The sequence below is a fragment of the Lissotriton helveticus genome, chromosome 4_1, assembly GCF_964261635.1.
Source record: "Lissotriton helveticus chromosome 4_1, aLisHel1.1, whole genome shotgun sequence".
NCBI lineage: Eukaryota > Metazoa > Chordata > Amphibia > Caudata > Salamandridae > Lissotriton > Lissotriton helveticus.
The window spans coordinates 74,680,992-74,700,690 of record NC_136063.1 but is presented as its reverse complement, the minus strand read 5'-3'; the positions used below and the strand labels follow the sequence as shown (position 1 = coordinate 74,700,690).

General features: G+C 48.2%; 1 protein-coding gene across 5 annotated transcripts in view; it reads right to left on the bottom strand.

The window, feature by feature from the left end:
• The window catches only part of SLC52A2 (solute carrier family 52 member 2), a 180,651-nt gene that overhangs the window by 59,547 nt on the left and 101,405 nt on the right, over positions 1–19,699 (bottom strand). For 3 of the 5 annotated variants that reach the window (XM_078686459.1, XM_078686457.1, XM_078686460.1), the window contains exon 2: positions 8,995–9,085. The gene's annotated coding sequence lies outside the window, so the exon portion shown is untranslated. Of the gene's footprint in view, positions 1–8,994; positions 9,086–17,404; positions 17,800–19,699 lie in introns of those variants that run through there. The other 2 variants (XM_078686458.1, XM_078686456.1) reach the window with 1 other exon arrangement.

Below are 19,699 nucleotides of genomic sequence, written 5' to 3'. Positions count from 1 at the left end.
AACCTAATCTGTTGGGCACAGTTACTGACCAAAGTTTCGCCCAAGATATTGTAACCCCAGTTATTAAGCGTACCAAAAGGCGATTAAGGAGGCCAAAAAATAATTTCATGCAGTTTGTTGCTACATCACGTCAAGCGACAAGGAAATTTGAAACAGGCATAAGGGTCATGGTAGAAAAAGTGCTTACAGATAAAATAGAAAGCACCCTTGTTCAGATTGCTAATGATATTGTTGAGACATTGAAAGAGTGTGTTTCAGAAATATTGGGGAAATGTGATAGGTTAAATATGCTGTTATCTTCAAAAATACTCGAATGTCCACCCTCGGCATTTTCGGCTATACCTTCTCCCATTGTCCAACATGACACACCGATGGAGGGGATAGGGAGTGCAACTCCACCTGCCCCTATTTTGCCCCCAATTCCCCCTGTGCCAGTATGTTCAAAAACCACCACCAATTTAGCTGGGCACACTGAATTTTTGGCGCCGGCCCATGTTGGGGGCCATGTCAACACTTCAGCTGGGAAAACCACCGTACATAAAGGTGGAGATTTACAGGGAGAGAGGAGGCAGCGGGGGAAGCCTCGTACTAATCTACCACCTGAGGCAACCCCGTTTGTCGCTGTGCTAGTAAATATCCCACATTTGAGTCCAGGGGAGGTGGAGTCCCAGTGTACCTTACTAGCAAACATAAAGGCGTGGTGCGATGAAAATTGTTCAGGGCCAAGGGACATATCCACTCATATTACTATGGGGAGACGAGTTGATTGGTTGGGGTATACGGTAAAAAATCTTCCCGGTGATTGCATCATAATTAATTTCAACAGACCCCATGAGGCTGCCCGTTTATTTTGGGATGCTACGGATGTAAAGGTTGGAAGGATTCGAGCTGTACCACTTGGTTACTTTTACCCACGGCCAATTATTCCCAAACTACCCCTAGGCAATGAGAAGCAGCAAGGTGCCATTAGAGGGGGTACTGGGCTGTCGTCCTGGGCACTGCAAACACCAAGCCTCACCCCTAGTCATATTGACCCCATTAGACCTTCAAATAGGGCTACCCTGGAGCTAACAAATAGATTCACTGCCTTATCACATCTGAATGAAAATGATTGACTGCCTGGTAATGTTGCCTATAAAGATCAGACTTATTGTACTTCCACCATTGATAGGGAAGCAGGGGAGACTGTTAAAATCATGAGCTGGAATATTGCAGGTCTCCGCCCCAAGAGAGACGACAGAATATGGTTGGAACAATTAAAGGGCTATGAGGTAGTGGCACTCCAGGAGACTTGGGATAGGGAATGTAATTTCTGGCTGGATGGGTATTCTTCCTACTTTAAAGCTGCCCAAGCATCTAGTTCAGGGAGAGACCGAGGAGGGCTAATGCTCCTAATTTCTGTTAAACACAGGGGAGTTGCGCAAATTGTAAGCACTACATCTCATAACTTTCTAGCCTGCGAATTAACTTTGCCTAATAATCTCAAAATTCTTTATGTCAACTTTTAGAATGCCCCACATGGTACGCATTGTAACGAAAACATTAATGCATTAGCAACATTTTTAACCACCTATAAGGAGAGTCAAACCACTTTTGTTTATTTAATTTTGCTAGGGGATTTTAATATACATTTGTGCCAGCTTAATTGCCAATATAGGGTGTATTCAGATATGGATTGTCTTCCCCACTCACACTTTGAACATTCCATAAAGGGGGCTGCCCTAGAAGAATTATTGTCAGATGTTGATTTATCTGAGCCAGAGTTTATCGACACCAATGACCGGGTAGCCACATATAGTGCTAGGGATTCAAATTCTATTATAGACTTTATATTTGTGTCACCAGGCTTGCTACAAAATGTAATTTTTTATAATGCTATACAAACAACTTTTAGTGACCATAACCCAGTGGTTATGGAATTACGTAATAAAAATCCAGCCATACTTTCTGTAAATATAAATACTGTTCCCCATATGGAGTTAGCTGCCCAAGACCAGGGGAGACGGGTCAAGTGGAGTAAAATTATATCAGTGGATTTTTTTTCAACACTTACCGAGAAGGTGGGTGATGAAATTAACACCTGTGTGGACCCACTTAGGTTTGGAGGTGATATTATCACTTCCTTTGAAACAATTTGCCAGCAAGTGGCTTTGAACTTAACATCTAAGACGAAACCGAAGGAGCAAAAACTGCATGGGTGGTTTGATGCAAAGTGCTCTAAGGCCCATAGAGATTTATTGTCAGAATTAAAGAAGACACCCCGGGATAAACAAGTAGTGGGCAGATTAAGGAAAAACTATAAAACTATAGTTGAGTCCCGTAAGAATGAGATCAAGGAAAACGCTTGGGATTCACTTTACGATAGGGCCACCCTGAGGGATAGTTCCAAATTTTGGGAAATTGTAAATACACCTTTGTTTAGTGATAAAGAAAATTCCCCGCTGGAACTTAATATCTCTGAAAATGAATGGCTGGACCATTTTGAAAAAATATATGGTAGTAGCCTTCCAGTAGACCCATTTGTATCTATAGTAAGCGAACAACTAGGGCCACCTTTGAGATTCACTATTAAAGAAGTCCAAAAGGCTATAGAGGACACAGCTGGTCATAAGGCCCCAGGCCCAGATGGGTACCAGCTGATATGTATAAATCAAATCCCAACATATGGTCAATTGTCCTCACAAATATCTTCAATATAGCCAGTATTGATAAAAGCAGATTGCCTATAACCTGGTCACGGTCTATTATAGTCCCAATTTTTAAGAAGGGCCAGAGGGGGGACGCAAGATGTTATAGGCCGATATCATTGTTGGATCAATCAATCAATCAATCAGTGACACTTATAAAGCGCGCTACATACCCGTAGGGTCTCAAGGCGCTGGGGGGGGGGGGTGCCGCTACTGCTCGAACAGCCAGGTCTTCAGCTTCTTCCTGAAGGAGAGGTGGTCTTGGGTCAGGCGCAGGTCGGACGGGAGGGAGTTCCAGGTCTTGGCGGCCAGGTAGGAGAAGGACCTTCCTCCTGTAGTCGCTCTTCGGATGCGGGGGACGGCGGCGAGGGCGTGGTTGGCTGATCGGAGGTGGCGTTTGGGAGCGTAGAAGTTGACTCGGCTGTTGAGGTAGCTCGGGCCTTGGTCGTGTAGGGCTTTGTGTGCGTGGGTGAGGAGGCGGAAGGTGATTCTCTTGTTGACGGGGAGCCAGTGAAGGTCTCTCAGATGTCCGGAGATGTGGCTGGATCGTGGGATGTCGAGGATGAGTCTGGCTGAGGCGTTTTGGATCCGCTGGAGTCTCTTCTGGAGCTTGGCGGTGGTCCCGGCGTAGAGGGCGTTGCCGTAGTCCAGTCGGCTGGTGACGAGGGCCTGGGTGACGGTCTTCCTGGTCTCTGTGGGGATCCACCAGAAGATCTTCCGTAGCATGCGTAGGATGTTGAAGCACGCCGAGGAGACGCTGTTGACTTGCCTGGTCATGGAGAGGGAGGAGTCCAGGATGAAGCCCAGGTTTCGTGCATGGTCTGTCGGTTTGGGTGCGGTGCCCAGGGCGGGAGGCCACCAGGAGTCGTCCCAGGCGGAGGGTGAGGAGCCCAGGATGAGGACCTCCGTCTTGTCCGAGTTCAGTTTCAGGCGGCTGGTCGTCATCCACTCGGCTACCTCTTTCATCCCTTCGTGCAGGTTGGCTCTGGCGGCGGCGGGGTCGTTGGTCAGGGAGAGGATCAGCTGGGTGTCGTCGGCGTAGGAGATTATGCTGAGGTGGTGTTTGCGTACGATGGCCGCGAGGGGGCTCATGTAGACGTTGAAGAGGGTGGGGCTCAGGGATGATCCTTGGGGGACGCCGCAGATGACTTCGGAGGCCTCTGACTTGTACGGTGGTAGGCGGACTCTCTGTGTTCTTCCGTCGAGGAAGGAGATGATCCATTCCAGCGCCTTGTCCTGGATTCCGACGTTGCTGAGGCGCTGTACTAGGGTGCGGTGGCAGACAGTGTCGAATGCCGCGGAGAGGTCTAGGAGGATGAGGGCCGCTGTTTCTCCGTTGTCCATCAGGGCTCGGATGTCATCGGTGGCGGCGATGAGGGCGGTCTCGGTGCTGTGATTGGCTCGGAAGCCGGACTGTGAGGGGTCGAGGGACCCATTCGTCTCGAGGAAGGCGGCCATCTGCTTGTTGAAGGTCTTCTCGATGACTTTGGCTGGAAACGGGAGAAGCGAGATGGGGCGGTAATTCTTGAGGTCGGTGGGGTCCGCTGTTGGTTTCTTGAGTAGAGCGCTGAGTTTGGCGTGTTTCCATCTTTCAGGGAAGATGGCGGTGTCGAAGGAGGTGTTGATGATGTCTCGCAGGTGGGGTGCGATGACAGCGTCGGCCTTGTTGAAGACGTGGTGAGGGCAGGGGTCGGTCGGTGATCCGGAGTGGATGGAGTTCATCGTGCGGATGGTGTCTTCGGTGCTGATCGGGGTCCAGGCGTGGAGGGTGGTGGTGGGGGGGGGTGGCTGGTCGGTCGTGGTGTGCGTTGGTTGGTTGTTGAAGCTGCTGTGTATGTCCGTGATCTTGTTGTGGAAGTATGAGGCGAGGGAGTTGCAGAGGTCTTGCGATGGGGTGATGTCGTTGTTTCCTGCGCTGGGGTTGGAAAGCTCTTTCACGATGTTGAAGAGTTCCTTGCAGTTGTGTGCGTTGTTGTCCAACCGGTCCTTGAAAGCTGTTTTCTTGGCGGCGCGGATCAGCTGGTGGTGTTTCCGGGTGGCAAGTTTGTAGGAGGTCCTGTTGTCCGGTGTCGGTTCCCTTTTCCAGACTTTCTCGAGGGCTCGGCAGTTCTTCTCTTCTGGATTCGTCCTTTAAAATACTGGGGAAGGTTATTTTAGCTAAGATCTCAACATGGGCATCTAATAATGACATTTTGTGTGACGCACAGTATGGTTTTAGATCTGGTAGAGGCACTGAGGATCAGTGCCTCAACTTACATCTAATAGTAAGTAAATATACTGTGGCTTCAAAGGGGTCAATCTACTTGGCTTTTATGGACTTGTCCACAGCTTTTGACCTAGTTAATAGGTCAAAGCTGTGGACAAAGCTATTGGATATGGGGTTAGATCAGGCATTGGTGAACTTCCTGGCAGAATTGCATAGAGACCTGACAGCGGCTATACGCATGACTCAAGAGGGGAAGTGCACGGCTGATTTTAAGTCTGGGAGGGGAGTCCGCCAGGGATGTATTTTGGCCCCAATGTTATTCTCTCTATATATTAACTCATTGGGAGCAAATCTGATGGCAGCATCTGTAGATGTCCCGTGCATGGGGGGGAACTCCATTGCCAGTTTTATTATATGCTGACGATACGGTGCTGCTGTCGAGGACACCTATAGGTTTACAACGTCTTTTAAATTCCTTTGGGGATTTTATGCGAAATTTGGACCTTGAAATAAATGTAGAGAAATCGCATGTGATGTCTGTGGGGAAAGGTCGGAATAACATCAAGACCCTCTCTTGCAATGGCTCAGTAATATAAAAAGTAAAAACCTTCACATACCTTGGTGTAGTGTTTGATGATCTGGGTAGCTGGGCCCCCCAAGTTGCTAATAAAAGAGTGGCAGTGAAAAGGTCATCGGCTGCAATACTAGGCTTTGCGAAAAGATTGGGTGGGAAACCTCCTGAGGCAATTTTGGCGATTTATAGAGCTAAAACTATAGCCATAGCCAGGTATGGGGTAGCAATTTGGGGCTATAAAGATTTATCTTTGATACAGAGAGAGGAAAATAAATTTTTGCGATCCCTCCTGGGCCTCCCCCAATCCACATCATCTTTTGCGGTCCATGCGGAGTTGGGAATGGGATATATTGCAGATATGTTAAACATGGCGCCGCTCTTATTATGGATTAGAACTTGGCTCAACCCCAAACTTACATTGAACCATAAGATTATTAATGACTGTTTTGGGGCGGGACAGAGTGGCTGATAATAAATGGTTGGCATTTATCAAAACAACTGCATTACTCCTGGGACGACCAGAATTATATTTAAACCCGGAAAATTTGAACAAAGAAGACATCAACTGGGTAAAACTTAATTTTATAAAGATCCGAGAAATGGAAAGAGAGACGACAAATTACTAAACCTACAGTAAGGTCACACTTTATGCTGATTACCTCAATGTCAGTACAACCATATCTGACTATTGTTACACGACCCTACCACCGGTGGTTGCTAACTAAATTCAGATTTAATCAGGCACATTTTCTGCTGGGTATTTACGAGAAGTGGTGCACCCCAATGGATAATGTACCATGTGAATGTGACAATTTTTCTGATCAGGATCTGATACATTTTGTATTTTTCTGTCCTTTCTTTTTGGAAGGCAGGGAAAAATATATTAAGCCACTGTTAAGGGAAATGGGGTTTTTACAGTTGAAACCTGCATTGTTGTTCCTTCAAATAATGGAAAATCATCTAGTGATGTTCTGTGTAGCCAATTTCTTGATTGCATCAATCCGTGCTAGACGGAAGAGACTCCAGATGAGTACAGTTGGGGTTATGGTAAATGTTTACTCTACACCTGATAGTACAAATTAACTTCCAGGTTCCGGATCATTGTATTTTTATAAAAATGAAATATGAAATATCGTTGATAACTGTGTAATTCTGTGAACTAAGTGTCGATCCATATGTATTGCTACTGAATTTTAATTGTACAGTAAATAATATCTCTGTATGATGTTTTTATGTATTTGTATAGTATACTTTTATGATTTTTATTTAATCGAATAAAGTGCTTTTGACTTGACTTGACTTGACTTGACTGCTTCCGGTAACAAAACCCGATGCCTAGAGTCAACTCTGCATCTATCACCCCTCCCATGCCGTGGAGAAGAGGACCCCAGGTGTAGCTACATCCCCGAGCATCGCAAGACTTGATCCCCCCGTTGGTTCAACCCGACTGGCCTTCCAGCTAGAGCCTGCAGCCTCTTTTCGCAGTGTCCGAACTCCAAAGAAATCTATTGGGTTCCCGACGCTGGTGCCGTACTGCTGGTGCTTCCTTGAACCTTGCTCACCACTCACCTTAACTGCTGGAAATTAGGTTCCATAAGTCACCATACATTACCTGTTTGCAGAATTTTTTCTTCTTTCCGTAGGATAACATTGCAGAGCTCAAAAATTGCACAGTGTCCACTTTTTGAAGTGAAAACAATTTATATTTAAAAACATACTTACCCAAACGATTTTTTCTCGGATGCCCAGACATATATAAAGATAGTTGCTAATTTTATAAATTGGTGTGGATCTCCTTCTTGAGTCGTGTTGTCATTTATTCATCATTGTGTGCATTTACAAATGCCTTGCACTCCTCTCTGTTAAGCCCAAGTCTGCTTTACCACACTACCCCCTATTAGAGCACTTTGGGATCGCATCGCAAGCCCCTGTACACTTGTATGGTAACCCCTGGACTCTTTACATGGTATATCAGGTTCTTGACATATCACATAAAGAGCCAGCTTCCTACAAGGACAGCCATTACTAATGATGGCAGGGTGGTGAAAGGGATTTTGATTAATGAATGCTCGGCTGTCAGCAATTGGTACAATAAACATGACTTTGGGCTTGATTTAGAGTTTGGCAGACGTTTACTCTTACACAAATGTAACGGATATCCGGTTTCTGACTGACCAACGAGTCTGTTGTACTTTAAATCAGGCCCTTCATTTGAAATGCAGGACTTGAATTGTATGTATCAGAAGAGGGCTGAATTACAATAGTAATTTAATTAGATTTGGATATCAAATAACTTAAGCCACAAAGAGAGGACAAATGTGGTGGCAGTATGGCATTATTTGCCAATCAACATTTCAGGTGTATTTAAGTGTTTGAGGACATTAATCCTGATTTCATGCTTGAAGATGGTGGACTCTTCCTAAATTGTTTGGCATCTTCATGTTTGTTAGAGCTCCCTTACTTTCACCAGATGCCATGCGGGATCACCCGAGTTCTTAATGTAGATGGATTGTCGGTAGAAGGCAGCCTGTGTCCTGTAGCTTAATATAGGAAGACTGTAGCTATACAGTACCCAGAGTTTTGTAGCAAAATGTAGGTAGAAGGTAGTCTGTAGCTTAATGTAGAAAGATTGTAGGTGGAAGGTAGTTTACGTCCTGTAGCTTAATGTAGGTAGACTGTAGCTAGAGAGTAGCCAGAGCTTTGTAACTACATGTCGATAGAAGGCAGCCTGTGTCCTGTGCCTTAATGTAGGTAGATGCAGCTAGAAGGTAGGTTATGTCATGCTGCTTAATGTCGGAAGACTGTAGGTGAAAGGCAGCCTGAGCCTCGCAGCTTACTAGACATTGACCCTTCCAGCCACGATCCACACCATTTGGAGACAGACTCATCGCCAGTACTCCGGCCGCTCATTAGACAGCTGGCTTGTGTTCTGTAGTTGCAGGTAATGTGGATTACAATAAAATACCCAAAAAATAGATAACCTATTCTAGTTAGGTGTGCTGTAATGTTTGCAAACATTCACTGATACGGGCATGTAGCCACCCAATCGCTGCTCTTCATTACCGCCTCTCTCAGCTCCCCTCATTTATCCTATGACTTGGGATAGAAGTACTGTAAGTAGACACCATTTTTCAGTTTCTGTAAAGAATATTTTGTGGAAGAGCCCTCTTCCTTTTGAATTATTAGCTGAAGATCTAACTTGCAGTGTACCATATTCTGAACTGAGATTCCTTTCAAATCTTTCGTTATTCTTGTTTTTAAATTAAAGGTAGGATATCCAAGGACTGTCAACTCCCTTCTTTAGAACGGTCATTCAAAACGCTTTTGCGGACAGGGAAAAATGTGCAGCACATAAACAAATTCATAGTTCTGCCCCACATTTCATAAAAGTCAAGAGTCCGCTTTGTAACTGCTTAGCAGGCCCTGCGACGGTATAAGAAAAGCACCAAGGTGTCCTAGCTTGGGTAAGGGCACTCTAGAGTAAAACCAAGAATAACCTATGGGTAATGTTTTCCAGAACTGCTCACCTGTCTCCGGGCAGAGTCGTGGGTGCCTTCTCCCTGGGATGTTCCAACGGGAGGACTCTTTCCACGTCCAGCTCCTGCCTCTGCAGCGACCCTAAGAAAGAGAGAAGGTAGGTAAGTCAAGTTTTACATCCCAAACACAGTAACTTACCAAAGACCCCACAAACTGCCCAAGACAAGCGAAACCCATTCTCTTATGAGGTCTTCAAACTTCTTTCCTAGAATAGGCTCCTTTAGTAGGTTTTTGGGTCAAAATGGAATTAGAAGAAAACAATTTGTCTTATTCTTTGGTTGAAGTTGGTAATTTCCTCTACTTCTAGTTTTGAGCCATTTCTCCGCCTCTCTAATGTACAGAACAGTGAGTTTTGGCTCCAGTTTGAACTTTACAGAGTTTTGAACTCTTCCTATATGAATGGGGAACCCTTGGGGACACACAAAACGAAGGATGTTTCTCTATTACTGTAGGGGACACAAGAGTGGCATGTGTGGGAAATCTCCTAAACTCCAACTTACTGTTACAATACACCTTGTTTTCACCTGAAATAAATATTTGGCTTGGAAACTCTCTAGCTGACTAGCCAGTTCACACCGTCTCTCTCCACCTTATGGACTAGGTGGGCATTTTTTGTGTCGTAAGTCCAATGGAAAGTCTGTTCACACTGTCTTACGCCTGAAGTATGTCTCCTTCTGTGTCTTCTTCTCTGTCGTCCCTGGAGCTTACGAAGGACGTCTGTGCTCTCAAATCTTACTCCAGTCTTTTCATAGTCTGCTCACAGCATGGCTGTCTTCGAGTCGTTGCCCCCTGAAGTCTTTCCTCTCTGTCCCTCTAGCTCACAAAGGAAGTTTGTTCGCTTTCTCTTGCTCAACTTGGGGATCTTGTTACATTGTCCCTTCTGCCTACAATTCATCAGCTTCCTTCTCTACCAGGAAATCTCTTCAATTATATATTCAGCCTCTTCCTGTATGGTAACTTCCACTACTTTCTTTTTCAATTACAGTGTGATCAGCTTAGTTCTCCTCCCAGCTGATGCCCAAATGTATGTTTTTGCCTGTGTGATGTGCAAAGCAGCTTTCGACTCCACTTCTGAAGGACAGTTGTAAAGCTAATGAACTGTCCGATAACATTCCTTTTAGTTAGTCTGGTTAAAGGTATTGTCACTGGCTGTGTTTGCATTTGTATACAGGACCACATAGGTGTTACTCGTACTCTGCAATGAGGTACCCGAGTGAAGATGTTGGGGGAGGATCTCAGAGTGAGGACATGCCAGAACCTCTGCCTGAGGGTATGACTGGTGCAAACAAGTGAAAGGAGCAGCCAAAACAACCCTCTCCCATTGCCATGCAAAGTTTTGAAAGCCAACATGGGTTGGTGATTACCGGAGGGATGTCAGAACCATGGTTCTCCAAATGTCTTTCTGAAAATAAACAATCCATCTGCAAACAGGAAAGAAAATGAAAGAAAAACAGAGCTCCAGATGACCTCATGATACTGAAGTCCCTCTGACAGACAGACAGCTCATCCCAGCCAAAGCAAAGTGCCACACCAACGCCATCAATGAACCACCAACAGAAGCAGAACACTTTTCAAGCAATCAAGCACAACACAAATGCCCTGCGAAACCCACCAATTCAACACTCCACGCAAAAGTGTTGTCATCAACCTGTTCTTCAGTGACAAATTTAGAATATCAGACACCAAATACACAGCACCAAGCCTGGTTAATATCCTACGCCTGCCGCTTCTCATAAAACTCCACGATGGTCATCATTTAAAGCCCAAAATCTTGCCAATCTCCCTTACATACCCAACTGCCTCAAAGCCACTTTATAGGAGGATGGTGTCTTACCTCTTGGGAGGTTCTTCCACCCCTACCCATCATTGTGAATGCTTTCTTCACTAAATTTATATCCCAGTCGGTTGTGGAGTGCCCCGGGTTCCATACTGTCTTCACCTCTAAAGGGATCTGCATAGATCTATACTCGTAGATAAAATTATCAAGATTGCGGAGTGGCCTGGAACGCCAATATGGTAGTCGTCCCTCCGTGAGCTCCCCAGTAGAGGCTCCGTCATCATCCTTGTCGCTGGCGTGCTCCTGGACACCTGGCGCGACAGTGGAACATTTTAATACCTGTGGAGCCCCGATTGTTGCCTGGAACCCACTGATCTAGCCGATTTGGTCCCGCCTAGACTGGGTGCCTGCAGTCACTGCGGTAGCCAACGGCGATGCACCGGCACAACCTTGCTTTGGACCAGTGAACAAGATAACCGAGACTACATGGTGATTGCGTGCTGGCGGCGACCGCCAGCATTGGCATCCTGTACGCTCGAGGATCCCGCTGTGACTGCTGTCTGCCCCCGCCCTTGGAAGTTCCATTGGCCCTACGGTGAGTGCGGGGCACTGGGCGACCTGGTGGGGTAGGGGGAGCTGGCCCTGCTACTATGGTGTACTGGGCATTTGGGGCCCTGAGGATAAGCACCCCACTGTCTTCTGCTGCCTCCCTCCTCTTGGGCCAGGGGAAGTGCTGGTCTGATAGAGACGGACCCCGGTAGTGAGGCACCACCGAGGGGCTTATGTGGAGGGCCTGCCTGCACGTGCTGCCAGGACCGCAGGCAGGTCCCTGCACATGTGGGTCTGTGGCCCCTACCTTACCGGGAGTGTACCTGGTTAACCCTACGGATTGAGGCCCTGTTCCCCACATGGAGTCCCTGTGGGGATGCCCCGCATGTGCTAACGACGAAGGGCTGTAGGGACGTCCATCTGCTGTCAGTGGGGGTGTATCTCACAATGGCAGATAAAGAACAAAGGCGCAGATGCGGGACCATCGACACCACGAGCTCCTTGCGGGGAGGGGCTCCACGGTCTGAGGGTCCATCTACTCAGGGGATCAATGCTGGGTGACCGACTGAATGAACAACGAGAGAACCCAGTGAGATGATGTGACTTTCCTCACCAGCAGCCCGATATCCTAACTGAGGAGGTCTACTCCGGAGGGGTGGCCTGCATGTACCGGCCCCAGTAATATTACTGACCTGTGTGTCTTTTCTTGTTGGGGTGACAAATGCTTTGTGGGTGGAAGTGTGGGGAGGGCGGGAGTTGGGGTGATTACTTTGGAAGGGTGGAGACGGGGATCCTGACAAATCGTTATCCTATCCTAATATGCAGTTGGAGAGGGTGGATCACCAGATGAGGTCTGCCCCAGAGGAGCCCAGGGAGATCCAGGCATTTGGAAACCTTCCTCCACGCGTCCGGCGCCTCACGCCATGGTGATACGTAAAATCATGAAATGGAACGTTAATGACCAAATTTGATGCAGTGTTGGGATTTGCGAGAGGCCAGTCACCGGATGTCCTACTGTTACAGGAGACACATCTTCTGGGCACTCAATGTCCATTCCTGGCACAATACGGCTACGAGAAGGCATACCATGCCAGATTCTCTAGGGACGTAGTTCTTAACACTTGGTCTGCTGTGTACCCCCACTGATCATTACTAGAATGCCGGGACCCCACTAAGTTATTATTGGAAACTGTGGCACCTTGGCCTATGCAATTTCTATGCTTTGAACTTCAAAAAATACACAAAAATACAAAGATAAGTATACAACAATCAAAAGTTCAATTATTGAAATATTTTGTTTTTAATTCAAAATCAAACTATGGAAAAGATTTAACATTTTCATTTTGCTTCTTTATTTGTATACACTTTATTAATTCTAATATATTTAGAATACATTTTATTATTATTTAGTTTGGTTACATAGTCACAGACCTCTGAGTAGTGCTCGCGGACCACCTGGGATCGTCGGACCACAGGGTAAGAATCACTGCACTAGGAGCTCCTGGGTGTAGCATCTAATTCACTAAAGCGTACCTATAGTGGTCTCTCGTGGTATGCCCAACCCGCATGGCAGGTATGTAATGGTGGAAGCGGTGATTGCAGGCCATGCGTATAACCTGGTTTGTGAGCACGTCCCGCCACAGATGCCTGGGCCCACCCCTGATGCAGTAAAAGCCTCATTGCTAGAGCTCCAGCTGTCCATACAGTGCAGGGAGGAGACTTCAACATGGTGATGTTGGCACTTGGAGATTGCTCACAAAGGGCCAGAAATGGCATTACCTGGCTAAGTCGCTGGCAACCTGGGCGTCCAGCATCAGGTTCTGTAATGTTTGGCGGGTCTAGAATCCAGACACATCGGCTGCACACAAAACGAGCTCCCGCATGGACCTATTCTTTATGCCTGCCTCACACTTACTCCACTCCACAGGTGTGAGCATCCTTCCAAGGGGGAATTCAGATCACTCCCCGGTGCAAATCCAATTGGGGGAGGGGCAGGTTTCTATATGCCCTAGCTGGTGCCTTAATGCGCGTTATTTTAAAATTATTGAAATCACAGACTTCCTTTTACAGGAACTGGACGTCTTCCTTGCCCTGAATGAGGACTCTGTAGGATCACCCGGTACCCTATGGGTGGCAGGTAAAGCATACTTGTGAAGAGTTGCTCGCTCACACCTTAGGGCAGGGGAGAAGAAAAAGCAGTACCAGGTAGAGGAGCTAGAGGCCTGCATTGCTCCTGCAGAAGAGCAGTCAGGAGAGGAAGAGACAATACCGATAGGTGGAGATTGACAGAGAGTCACTTAGGCAACTCTGCCTCGATGAGGCACGGTCTTGCTGGATTGCATCCCAAAGCCGGGTCTTCGGGTAGGGAGATAAGTCCAGCAAACTCCTCTATTGGTTAGCAACACACAGCACAGTGGAGAGACTGAACATTATGGATCTGGAGTGAGGCAGAATAGTGGAGGCTCAAGCAATTGCATCCACAAAGTATTATTGCCCCTTAAATGCAAAAAGCATCACAGCCCCACGAGTTTGCTGCTCCACTGATAGCTGATTTGCTGCTGGCTACCCGACCAGCACCTGACAGAACTAAGCCACAACAACCGATTACTCTTCATTAAACAAGTGAGTCTTTCGGATATGAACTCTGGCAAAACACCGGGCTCCGATGGGTTTCCAGTTGAATACTACCAGAAACTTTGAGGTCACTACTTCCCCTCCTGATGACCCTATATCACGAGGTCCTAGTAAAGGGCCACTTCCCAGACGGGCTGAACGTAGCAGCCATAGTGTTTGTACACAAAGACAGCAACCGCTCATCCTACCGCCAAATCTCCATCATCAAAAATGAACTCAAATATTCGACTACAGGGGAAACATCCGAAACAACGAGGCCAGAGTCACGAGTACTGGAGGGCCGCAAGCCGAACAACGATTTGCCTGAACAACGACTTTGCCTTAACTGCACACACGCGTGGTTAAGGCAAAGTCAGTCTAGTGTTCGAGATGAGCGGGAAGAGAGGAGCGTTGGAAAGCAGACACGGACAGGTAAGTGGGGTTTCAGGGTAGTTTTCAGGGGTGAGGAGTAGTTTTTAGGGGAGGGTTGAGGGTAGTTTTTAGGGGGTGAGGGGTTCGGCATAGTTTTTAGGGGGTGAGGGGATTTTGGGTAGTTTTTAGTGGTTGGGGGTGAGGGGTAGTTCATAGGGGGTGGGAGGGTTTGGGTTAGTTTTTTAGGGGTGGGGATTCTGGGTAGTTTTTAGGGGGTGCGGAGGTTTGTGAAAAATGTCAGTGGGGGTTTGGGGTATTTTTGAAAGGGATTGTTCTTAGGGCTCAGGAAGGGAGATGGGGGTCATTTTTAGGGATTAGGGGAGGGCGGGTTGTATTTAGGGCTCAGGGGGAGGGGGCTTAGCCACGCATAGCCGTTTACCATGCATGCCTTTACCATGAAAATTCGTGGTAAAGCAATTTGTAGTTAAGACGTGGTAGAGGAACTCGTTGTTCGGAAATAAAACCTGCTACGGTCCTGGCTAATAGACTCCTTAAGGTCATTCACAAGCTGATTCACTTAGATCAATGTGGCTTTAACCCCTCCCATGGTGGGCTGTGCTGGTGACGGAACGGTTCCGTCACGGCCCCGCCGCCGCGCGGCGGTGATTTCGCGCCTGCGCGGCGCGTTCTATTGAGCGGGTGGGGCCGTGACGGAACCGTTCCATCACAAGCACAGCTCATCCGCGTGCCGTGACGGAACCGCTCCGTCACGGCACGCGGATGAGCTGTGCTTGTGACGGAACAGTTCCGTCACGGCCCCACCCGCTCAATAGAATGCGCCGCGCAGGCGCGAAATCACCGCCGCGCAGGCGCGGCGGCGGGGCCGTGACGGACCGCCGCTCCGCCCCCCTTAGCGCTGCGGCGGAATAGCCGCCGCAGCGAAGGGGTTAAGCCTCAGCGTGGTACACAACACTGCATCTGCTGGGTACAGGCACATAGGCTTTGGCATATTGACTTATTCACCCCTATGAGGGCCAGCTGAGAATCATGGTTTGGCCCTTTGGAGGTTAGTGAATGGAAGGAGGCCCTCATGGCACCGAGAGAATTGGCGATATAATCTAGGTTCTGTGTGATTCCATTGAATTGCTTGCACACTACTTATCAGACACTGCTGAAGCTTTGGCAGGTGGGCCAGCGTTGGTCGTCCACATGCTCATGGAGTGGAGCAGAGGCGGCAGACTTCTTCCATGTGGTCTGGCCTGCCAGGCGATTAGGAGATACTGGCTTTGATTTTTAATGCATTACCTTGACTGCGGATTTGGCCTATTGAAAAATCTTCCCGCACTGCTCTTCTTGGCTTGATGGACAATCTGGGGGGCAGCAGGAGCAAATACGTGCTTGTGGGCCTGGGGACTCTGGTCGCCGAAAGGGACATAGCCCTCCCGTGGTAGCGGTAAAGTGCACAGCTATGGACTGGTGCGCAAAACTGGAGGAACCAGTCTATGCTGCACAAGGGTGTCCCAACGAACACAAAAGATTTGAAGGAAATGGTGGGAATACTAGGGATTACAAAGTACATTATATCAACTGCACATGTGATTGTCAGTCTGCAATTGTAACTGCTCATTTGCACTGTATGGTTTGTGGTCTGTTTTGCATTCTTCATAAAATAAATAAAAACTGGTTTAATAAATAAAAAAGTATCAAGATTATCAAGATTCACCAATATGCCGATGATACATAACTACTTGAAAGTCTCCTCTGCTCCAGGTATCCAACACCTCAAACACCCTGCCTATCATCCAGACCTGTATGTCCAGCGCCTGCCTGGAGCTCAACCCAACCAAGACACAGGACAAAATTCCTGGTATTTCCCAAGAACAGCAAACAAGAAACAAAACTAACCTGGCTGAACGACAAACTTTAACAGCTTTGAACCCCAACTTTCACTGAATGTTAAGTCACTTGGATTCACCCTGGAAACAACAACAACCTCAAGGAACATAATGGCCAAACAAACATTGAAAATGCAATAGGTCTCGGCTTTTATTAAGTTAAAGACTTGCTAAGGTTCTCTATAAACCCACCAGCAACAAGCTCGAGGAATGGCGCTCATGCCTTAAAACAGCACTCCACACTTCTAACTATATTTTGTGTACATATAGTGCTCCGTGAAAAGGTTTGTTACTTCATAGCGCTGCAGGTGATAGGGGTTGCTATTTAACTGTGACTGTCATTTTTATAGACTTCTGGATGATGCCAAGCTATGGAGGCAGTGCCAGGATGCAAGCCTATTACAGGGAGATCCCACTGAGCACAGCAAGAAATGGACACCTTGTAAAATCCATATTTAAATAATCATACCTCGGATACATTAAACTTGTAGTTAAAACTTTGCAAAAAGTAAACTGGGAGAACTGTAAGCCCGTAGTACAGCAGTGATGAGATGAAGTGTGGTGTCTACGTTTTCAGCTGTGTTACAGGATGTAGAAATGGAGCCACGGGCCAGCGTGCCACCCCATGCCTCACACTAGCTGGTACACAGGGATATCATCCATGATCATATCCTTCAAGGGACATGCATGGGAGTCAATTAACACCTTGGGTGCTTGAGAAGATCCTCTGCTGTGCTGGGCCATAATGGAAATGGGTGTGGTCATGACGAGCTGAGCTCGTCATGAGCATCGAAGGGGTTAAGCTATAATTTCCTTGATCCTGGAGTGCGGTTACCTTCTTTGGGCGTCAGCACGAGAGCTTCTGAATATATATATATATATATATATATATATATATATATATATATATATATATATAAACACACACACACACACACACACACACACACAGATATATAGACCAACCACGGCCACAGGGAAGTGTGTATTTACTATTCTAATTCCAGCATGCCTCGCTAGGGGTAGGTTATACAGTGGACCAAAACAAATTTAACAGCACTTTATTTTTTTTATGCGCAAATAAAAGCCACCAGGATGACAGGTCCCCATATTGCCACGTTCCACACAGAATGGGGTACACACGCAGGTGACCTTCCCTCTCCCTCCCATCCAGTCAGGGGGTCAGACACTCACCTGGTTCACCACCTTCCTCCTTCAGAAGCAACTACTGCCACAGAAATGATCCCAGGGTGCAAGCGGACTATAGCTCCTTTGGCAGCTCAGACCTCTAGACGCAGGTGCACAACAGGTATCAAAGTCCACCAGAGGACGGCGTCTGCTGGAGCCAATCCTACCCTGCACACTGCACCTGTAAGCGCTCCAAAGCCACTGTTACATCATGACCACAGAGCATGGGGAAGTGCATGGTCAGGGAGGGCACACCTTATCCAGTGAACCCAGATCACTTACAACACACTCACTCATGCCATATGCCAGGCCCAATACAACACCCTGCCTTCAGATCTAGACTGGGTGAGCTACAGTGCTCCGCCTTCAGTCGTAACCCAGAGCCAGGTACAGCATTATGCTTCGGGTGTACACCTGGGCAGGAGTAACAGACTGCCTTCAGCTGTACACCTGGGCAAAGTACAGCATTCAACCTTCAAACCAATACCTGGGCCAGATAACATGCACTGCCTTCAACTGTACACCTGGGCCAGGTACAACACATTACCTTCACATGTATACTCCGTAAGAAACAGTGCTCTGCCCACAGCCGTAACCCAGAGTCAGGTACAGTATTATGCTTTCAGGTGTACACCTGGGCCAGGTACAGCAGACTGCCTTCATCTGAATACCTGGGCCAGGTACAACAGACTGCCTTCATCTGAATACCTGGGCCACGTATAATACACTATTTTCAGCCGTATACCTGGGCAAAGTACAGCATTCAACCTTCAACCCTGTACCTGGGCCAGATAAAACACTGCCTACTGCCGAGCACCTGAGCCAGGTACAACACGCTGCCTTCAACCATTTACCTGGCCCACGTACAATACACTGCCTTCAGCTGTACATCTGAACCAGGTATAATACACTGGTTTCAGCCGTACACCTGGGCAAAGTACGGCATTCAAATTCAGCCCTACACCAGAGACTGATACAATACATGGCTTTCAGATGTATGCCTGCACCAGGCACAGCACTCTTCCTTCACCTGTATATGCGTGTTGGACCTGGCCTCGTGGCGTGGTTTCCCCCCCGTTCCTCAGCACCCCATTAGCGTAGCCCTGCACCCAGAGTCCCCTGGTCGCCCTGCTCCCTGTACGCCCAAACCCCGTAATCAACGACCAGCCCCGCATGTCCCGTCCCGCTCCCAGCTCTGAGCGCCCAGAGCCTGCCTGCCCCACAAGGCCCGGCAGCCATTTTCCTTCTCCGAGACCCCTGACTCCCTGGGCCTAGCATGACCCCGGCCCCAGCGAAACTTAGACTCCAAGGCGCGCCAATCCCGGCTGGGGGGTAAAGGGCTCCTCGAGTGAGATAAGCCAGGGAGTTTCGATGGCACCTCCGGCCTCCCCCGAGGGACTGGTTGTTGTCACACCTTGGGCCCTCCCCTGTGGGCCAGTTTCGATTGCACCTCTGGCCTCCTCGAGGGCTGGCTCCAGACCTGTTGGGCGTCTGGGAATTCCCAGACGCATCTTCAAAGGATCAAAGAGCCAGCTGCCGGACCTCTCCCACGGCCAGCCCCCCCAAGGCCCGAGACCTCCGCCTGCGAGGGTCCGGACATCAAAGGACCACTAGACTATTTCAAGGCCCGCACCACAACAGCGGGCAGTTGTATCCTGGACAAGAAAGCCCTGCTGATCTGATCGCGGCTGACCCTTGGGAGAACTGAACCTGTGAATCCTTCAGCCCTGCTGACGCTGTCGCGGCTCCTACTCGTAACCCGGAACTTGACCATCGGAGCCCTGCTGACGCGGTCGCGGCTCATCCTTGCAAAGACCGAACTAAGACCATCGGAGCCCTGCTGACGCTGTCGCGGCTCATCCTTGCAAAGACCGAATTAAGACCTCCGAGCCCTGCTGACGCTGTCGCGGCTCATCCTTGCAAAGACCGAACTAAGACCTCCGAGCCCTGCTGATGCTGTCGCGGCTCCTCAAGGACATCTCCGGATCGAGCCCTGCTGACCTCGTCGCGGCTCGAGGAGTACTGTGGTCCTGCTGGACCATTAACGCTACCACCACGATCTGAGTCGTCTCGAAGTGAGTGAAGCCGCCAGTACGACCATCATCTTCCATATCCCCCGGCTCGAGGATTGAGAGCTGCGCGCAGGGTACGCTTCGTATTGGCCCAAAGACTGAGACTGTCCCGCTTCCAGAATCCCCAAAGACTTTATGATCCCTCGATCGCTTGTAAATAAGAGTGCTAATTGCTGCTTACTGTTTGATAAAGAACTTGTTACTGAAAACCTACGGTGTGGTGTCCGTT